At 40.2% G+C, this 8676-nt stretch overlaps 1 pseudogene; it reads left to right on the top strand.

Moving 5' to 3' along the window:
* Positions 1–2928: 2928 nt before the first annotated feature.
* LOC115750994 lies at positions 2929–5056 on the top strand (annotated as a pseudogene).
* Positions 5057–8676: the final 3620 nt, after the last annotated feature.

Below are 8676 nucleotides of genomic sequence, written 5' to 3'. Positions count from 1 at the left end.
TTCATCTACATCCCTTAATGTGTCGAGAAAGATGTATACGTCTACTATTATAATCTAACTCGATGCAAGTTTATCAAAGAATCGAAAATTTTCACAATATATTTTATGACCATTTTGAATCATTATATTTTCACTCAGATTTGTTCAAATTTGTTTCATCATCATTGATTTGCATTTTACCGAATCCGTTTCCCCTTCAAGTAGAGGTCATCCATACTGCAAGTATAAATCAAGCAAGCCTCGGGGATACAAATAGACAAAGTTCTTTCTTCGATTATAGTCTTACACCGGCCGACGTACAGTTCTTGATTTGAGCAAAAACGTCGAACTTGGAAAGATATGCGAAAATGTCATTTTCGAAAACTCTGCATTCCCAAAAAGTGGGATTGGTTAACTTACTAACCTATAAACATGTTACATAACCAGTCCTGGAAACTGGTCTCCCAAGTGCTAGGAGCCATTGATTAGTATTCCCAGATCGTTTATGCAACTGTGCAAGCTCTAACATCTTGACATTGAACATTTGGAAGATGATTTCACATTTAATTACTTAGAGAATTTTCCTTTTCTTCCCCATTTTCTATCTTACACTCCGATCTGTGCTTTCCCAAGTCCCGAAGACACAAAGTGGTCCTCCATTTGGCTTGATTCCATCCTGCTTCCGGTTGAAAATTGTCACCTGAGCCATCTGCTTTTTAAAGCTTTTTTGTTTGGATGGATTTACTCTCAAGGGATCAATCATCTCATAGCCACATCATATTATTCAAAGTAGCGACTTCGTCCAGTCTTGAATCTCAACTTCACCTTAGTATGCATAAATACGAGTAACGACGAGCAATGGCAGTGCACCAGGAATTAACAAAAGCCTAGTTAGAAGCTGTGCCGGGCCAGCAGCCACATTCCCCTAATAAGAGATGCCTCAGGGAGTTCATTCAAGACCCAATAAACACAAAAATTCTCTCCACAGCAGCGGATAGAACCATGAAAAATGTCCTAAACCATTAGGCTGCTCCTCTTTCTGCATAAAGAAAGATAGCGGCTTCTTCAGCTGCAGATCGCAAAGGGACTTGGGTGTGGGTAAAACCTCTAAAAGGTAAAATCCTATGATTAAAGGATGTAATGTTGGACCTCTCCACTGACATAGAATGTCAATACTCGATAAAGTTTCATCTTCCTACTCATCGTCTGTTTCACTTATTGGTTTTATCAAACATATTATTAACTGATATACTTGCCACACATGAAACATTTGTCCTCAGGAATCTGATGTCTTATTTGTGCTTCTCTTTACGTGTTAGCTAATTTGCAAATTTGATAAACTTATAGGCTGGCTGCAGCATGATCAAATCAAACTGCTCCTCAGAAACTGGGAGAAAGTTCCCAGGTTCTTCTCCTCCTATTCTGCCCCATTTTTCAAGTTTCTCTGCCTGGCAGATGATTTTGGCGCGTTTGGTCAATTCTTCAACCGAAGAGTAGACTATCCTTCTCTAAATTTTCTACCTTGGATGATGCGTGCCAACCCTTGCCTGCAGCCTTTTATGCCTAACATAGTTACCATTGGAAGTCAATGAACCATATTCAGAAGGATGTAATGATATGCAAGCTGCATCTTCATTTGCATAGTCCGTATCTATCGACTTCAAATGGTAAATATCGACAAACGCAACTTGATTCCTTAATGTCTTAACAGCATTTTTGCAGAAGAGACTTTCATATTTAGTCATAATGCAACTCGATCCCTTAGTAATCGTGGGCATCTGGCACCAAGTTGCTCCCTTTGGGTTACGCTTCGATGTAAGTCTTCATTCACTATTCAGCATATGAGCTGCTGAAGGTAGGATAAGCACAAAACCTAAGGAACAACACAAATAAAAAAGAGCCGGAGATGAGATTATGTTTACCTTTTAGACCATAACAACAATAAGGAGAACAGAATTCTGCATACAGCCATGTGATGTTAGTAGAAAGACAGCAAGTAAAGTGCATCCATATCTTTCCGGCTAAACAAAAAGTTTATATATTGCTGGCCAAAGAAAAAGTGCACCGACATCTTTCAAATATTTTCACCAATTTAACTTGCCAGAAACTTACACATGCGGTACTTATGAAGACAACATTGTATTATCTGTTGCCTCATGTTTCCTTTAGCATGGTCACCAAGACATTTCATCACAATATGAAGGATTCTAATGGAGAGACACCTGCTTTGAATTCTTCAATTGTTATCGGTGCCCGTGTGGCTTGATCAGATTTCGCAGGTCATTGACCGCATGAGACGTCATATTTGGTCTTTGTCCTGATAAGAGTCACCGCCTTTTGCGAATCAAAACTAAGTTGATCAAAGCTTTTATCAGGTAAATCCACAATATGCATCATTCATTGGGCACCGGTGTGATGCATTTCAGCTTAGTCAATCAACGATCTCAGCCACTTGATGGAGATCGGATCGATCTGCAAAAAAGGCAAGCCCTTGATCTTGCAGGCTGAACATTTCGCCTTAGCCTTTATGCTCTTACCTAATAACGCTTACCTACAATTTTGCCATGTGCAACCCATATCTCAGCAATAGGAAAGTCCAACCTACAATTCATACATGTATTGTTCCGGGGACCTTTTCCTGCACAATGAAAATTGGTAACTTGGATGGCAAGTCAACTAGGTTGATGAACGTGCAACAAAGCATAAAATAATGTCCACTGGAGTAAACGTCCGGCCAACAAGTTGAAGTTGATATGCGCGGACACGCTTAAATGTTTGAATATGAGGAATGGAGAGCCTATATATTCCCATTCTTTATCGAAGAAAACTCAACCGACAACGTTAGAAATTCTCATCATCTCCTCAGCCTAAAAAAATCAGCTTTATCCTTCAAAAGCTTTTCGCTCTTGCCTTTGCGCTTCTCTTAATTAGATAGCCTCACTTGGCGCAATGGACAAAACGAGCGTACCTCTTCAACCTCCAACTTACGGAAACGTAATCACGATCCTCAGCATTGATGGTGGAGGGATAAGAGGGATTGGTCCTGCTACTATTCTGAGTTTCCTGGAGTCTGAACTTCAGGTATTGATCTAATGATAATGTTGTATGCACAGGTGATATCTGTTTTGCATGTAGTTCTAATTTTCCGATGTTCCTGAATCCATTTGGTAGAACCTGGATGGTAAAGATGCCAGACTGGCATACTATTTCGATGTGATAGCAGGAACAAGTACAGGAGGTCTTCTAACTGCCATGTTGACCAGCCCTAATGAAAAAAATCGACCCATGTTCTCTGCGAAAGACATCACGGACTTCTACCTTGAAAATGGCCCTAAAATCTTCCCTCAGGGCAGGTCTAAATTCAGTTTCTTTTTCTTGTCTTCATGATCATGTCAGAAGCTTCCTGAGAATGATTAGTATTTATTCACGGAGTCGAGATTCTAACTTGTCCTTTCAATGCTTAATTAATCGAATGTGTTGCAGTTGTCCATTTGCTCCTGCTACAAAGATGATGAAGACTCTCACAGGACCAAAGAATGATGGGAGAGCCCTTCACAACCTCGTAAGGGAAAAACTAGGGGACACAAAGTTGCACCAGACGCTAACCCATGTTGTGATCCCAACTTTTGACGTCAAGCGTCTCCGTCCAACCATCTTTTCTACCTACTAGGTGTGCATCCTTGCCCCTGCTGTTGAGGTTGATGTCTTATATTCTGTTATCCAAGAGATTATGAGACGGTTGAGAAAGAGCGGCTGTACACTTTTCTACGTTTATGTTAGTGAAACAGAATCTCAATCTGCCCATGTAGGGTTTCGAATATAGGTAGGCGGAACAGTCTCTATGATATAGAGAAAAAAGCGCACTCTACGTTATATGAAACAGAATCTTCCGAGAGGTAGGCGTAACCACTAAATTCTTGTATTGTGCGAATTTTCATTACTTTCTTGCATCGTTGATAGAATCGAATTAAGATATTCGACACCTGCAACGTATACACAATCGCCTTTCTGCGCGTTCGACTTTGTTGGTATCATCAAACACATGCCGGTCTCGCATCGATGTTTTTGGACAGGTGAAGAACAAACCATCCATAGATGCGTTACTCTCTGACATATGCATCGCAACTTCCGCGGCACCGACTTATCTCCCTGCCCATTGTTTCCAAACCGAAGATCACTCAGGAGCAGTGAGAGAGTTCAATCTTATTGATGGTGGGGTGGCTGCGAATAATCCGGTCAGTACAAAAAGGAAAGAAGTAACTCCGCTGTGACGATAAACAAATTTGTGCAGGCAGCAACTTGCATGTTAACATATGTGACGACAATAGAAACTTATTGCTAATTGCACTGAATGATATGCAGACTTTAGTTGATATAAGTGAAGTTACGAAAGAGATAAGCAAGGGAAGCCCAGACTTCTTTCCGATAAAGCCGGTCGACTACGGGCGTTTTCTGGTGATATCTTTGGGAACCGGTTCACAAAAATCTGAAGAAAGGTACAATGCACATAAAGCAGCAAACTGGGGGATCTTCCGTTGGTTAACCAGCGGAGGATCCACCTCTCTAGTTGACGTCTTCACCCAAGCAAGTGCAGATATGGTGGATCTCCATCTCTCTGTTGTTTTCCAAGCTCTCCGTTCGGCAAAGAGCTATCTCCGCATCCAGGTATATATATCAATACCAGTATACAAAGGGCGTATGTACTCAAGAACACGTACGAGTGTGCAGATATTTACCCACTTATTGTTCTTTTGCCTCTTTATATAGGATGTTGATATAAATTCGGTGATTCTTGTAGGATGATACGTTGAGCGGACTAGTATCTTCGGTGGACATAGCCACGAAGAACAACATGAATGATCTGCTCAAAGTAGGGGAAGGACTACTGAAGAAGTCGGTGTCTAGGGTTAATCTGGACACCGGAATCTTCGATCCGCTGAATCAAGAGACCAAACACGAAGCTCTCAAAAGGTTTGCAAAGCTACTTTCCGAAGAGAAGAGGCTTCGCCTCGCTCGGTCTCCCCACGGGCGCGCTCACCTCCCTAGCCTCCCCACTTCATCAGCTGCATCATCTTGATGTCTCTGGCTTTTTAAGTTCTTCCAGCACCATGCTAATACAACAACATGTACCAGTCAAAGTTAGGAAATAATCGATCATACTCCATTATTCTTTATTCTTCTTTTTTATTGCAACAAAAATCCGAACGGGGTAGATGTTATATTATGTTGTTTTGCATGGTTGAATAGAAGGTCGTCCCTGCATGACGGCCAGTCAAGTCAACAATACCTATCCTAATATTCAACTATACGTGTGGTGACCAATTAGACTTATTAAAAAAAAAATTGATGTCATCCCGTATTTATGAATGGTGTGATGGATGATGTCAATTAGAGTATAGGAACTCGTATTTTCTATTAGGCCCGCTGGGGATCCATTGCTTCTTGATAAGTGATTGACATATCTATCTAGAGAATTGATTAAATTTACACAATAAATTTCCATCATTTGCAAGATTCAAGGTTGAAATCAAGCATCAAGATGGTTATTCCAGTAACTTCTTCCACGTCCCTCTCTTTTGTGTGGTGCTAATCGATGGGACCGGCCTGAATAATGACCGGAAAGATATCAAAGACGAGTGATAAGTTTGACAAGTCAATTAAGAACGAAAGCTTTACACAAACACCCAAGTAAAATTCAATTCCTCTACAAAGCAATGTTGATTGCTTACAAATACGTACAAATGAAGAATATTTTCACCCTGGACGACATATTTAAAAATGTTTAAATATAAATTGTCGTCAATAATAAAAAATATTTTTCCAATTACTAATTATTTTGAGCGATATAAGTAATTATTTTTTGAGAATATATTTTTCAAATAATTTGTTTTCCCCGAAACAAATGGAGCTTAAGGAAGTGTTTATTTTATTGAAAAATTGATGATCAATTTTCCATGGAAATCATTTTCAAGGAAAATAGTTATTACTTATTTGTTTGGTAGTTGAGGGAAAATGATTTCCTCTTAAAGCAAACGGTTGGACCTCCCGACACTTGGTCTGCCCCAAACCCTACATCTACAATGTCATTATGCCCGACACTCAGTTTGCCCCCAAACCCTACATCTAAAATAAGATTCTGATGTTGTGGTACATGTGAAAAAACAAAAAAAGTTGTCTCCTCAAAATAAAGATACATCCCGTTTCATGAGAAAGGAAGATATGTGCAAATATGCATACATCGCATCATTGTTTGACTTTTGGTTAACATCTTTGCTGAGTATTCCTTGCATCGAACGATAATGGAGTTTTGCTTTTGATTTGCTCGGCGCATCAAGGTTCTTCTATCTCCTCCAGTAATATCTTTCTCACTTCGATTATTGAGTGGCAAATTATTTGCTTGCGCACCCGCAATTCATCACATGTTAGTGGTTAAGGATTAGAATTGACAAACATTGCTTGCAAGACATCTTTTAAATAAAAAAAATTATAGCGAAATTGCGTTAGATTATTCAAGCATAATCAAGTCCTTCGAAGTCATCCCAGAAGTAAAATGTGCTCCCACATTTTACTCGGATATCCAATCGCCCCGTAACTAATAGTGAAAGGTTCGAAATGAATTAAATTGCACGTTTAAAATTGTGTAAAACAAAAACCCAAGTTGTGATTAGTATGGGATTGGGAAAGTCTGTGCTAAGCGACAATAATATATTTAAATGAGTAGCCGTTTGTAACCACATAGTAATCCATTAGCTTTCATTGGTGGTTCACCATTGCGAAGTCATGAGAGTAGTCGTTGACCCTCGCTTTCGATAATGCAAAAGAGTAATAACTTGAGAATATTGGTTGCCCCAATGATGGATCAATTACCATTTAATTAGTATCATGTGTCATTGTACACACTAGAAATTTGTTTTTATGCATCGAGGACACTAAAATCAGCAAAATATAAGTTTTTTTGTGATGATATATACATAGTCCAACTAGCGATGATTTATCAACCAAAAAAAAAAAAACTAGCGATGATTTTAACTACTGAGTACAAATAAGAAAATCCTTAATGGTGAACGAACCTATTCTTTCCTTGCATACCCTGTTATCCCTTTTGCTTATAGTTTAGGCTAAATGGAATACACAAGTCCCTTCAGCAGTCTTCTTACAGGAACATCTACTTCTAAAGAGACGATCATCTATTTCTTAAACGAAACGTAGCAAGGTTTTCCAGCTTTGAACTACTTGTTCATCATTGACATAACTCGGATGCCGGAGGACGGGTGGTTCACTGGAAGAGATCGAGTCAACGCTAATAGAATAATTAAATATAAAGTCGCGCTTTCATCTAACAGCTTAACCTTTTAGAACAGTTGGATGTGGTCTTACAAAATATCTCCTTTGGTATCATAGCCTTCTTTCTTGAGACAACCCTAATGCACTGGGTGCAAAATAAGTCCATCCCACCGCTTGATTGTGCTCATCGAGCGCCTCATTCCTATCCGAATAAGCATATGGTGGTCATGTTACTATATCGGCGACGCATCGCCAAGTTGAGCCTTTTTCACGGATGTGGTTTTCTTTAGATGCCAGCCACACAGGCCGCATCACTCAATAATTATTTTTCTAAGCCATCCGTATAGGTTGCTTAATGCTATGACGTCGATCGTATATGTCACATCGCTCAATTACTATTTCACAAGCCAGCCGTATCGGTCGCTTGTTGTTTCCCCTCCGATTTTCGACCTTTGCGCATTGTTTCGCACAGACAATACCACCATTAGAGTCGCGGCCCTTAGATCTGGCTATTTCGCCATGTACAACCACTAGACATCGTCTCATGCGTTGCCTCACCGTGGATCCACCAAGCCCGATGTTGAGCGCTATTTTCATGGATGTACAAATTATTGTGGCGTTGTTACACTTGATTTCAAACTCAAGCTCACTTATTCATCTTGAGTTTGAGAGGGACATCATAAAAAATGAGGATTTCTCTATATTAATTTCCTATGTTAGAGTTATTTTGATAATCCTATTGATTCTCCGAATCTCCCAAGATTGTGCGTATATCTTAATTGATATGTGTGATGATCCGAAAACCTCCACCCGCTTAAATGGTGAATTGTAAAATAATGAGTTCGGATTACTGGATTAAGTAATGAGGATTTTTTTTTTCCGAGCTCTCGAGTATTTTTAAAAATTTATTATGGACCCGATGTTGTTTTTAGGGGCATGATATATTAAAATTAGGTCCCATTGGATCAAGTGTGTACGAAATTGGAACACCCGGAGATTGAATTTGGACTAGGCCGCACGTGGACACGCAAAGGGCCATGTGTCATGCGCGCGGCCGACTTGGACACGTGGCTGCCACATGTCACAGCACATGAGGCATCCGGACACGTGTCATGCGCACGTGACATGTGTAACAAACAAGTGACACGTGTCACGTTTCGGTTCAGCTACAAGCAAATCAACCCGCCGACACGACAAGCATGACAAATCATAAGCTACTATTAGCTGCGGATCGCAAGTTGACTGAACAATTATAAATAGAAACCGACGTTAGTTTATTCAGAAACTTTAATCGAAAAATCTGTCGTTGCTCCACCGAAACTGCTGGCTGTCCGACCGCCCTAGCCTACGACCGTTGTTGCCGTTCGCCGCCGGCCGTGCGCTGCTCGGCAATTCATCGCCGTCGCCAAAGCC

The sequence above is a fragment of the Rhodamnia argentea genome, chromosome 4, assembly GCF_020921035.1.
Source record: "Rhodamnia argentea isolate NSW1041297 chromosome 4, ASM2092103v1, whole genome shotgun sequence".
Lineage (NCBI taxonomy): Eukaryota > Viridiplantae > Streptophyta > Magnoliopsida > Myrtales > Myrtaceae > Rhodamnia > Rhodamnia argentea.
The sequence above is the reverse complement of the archived record's forward strand: the minus strand, read 5'-3'. Positions and strand labels throughout refer to the sequence as shown.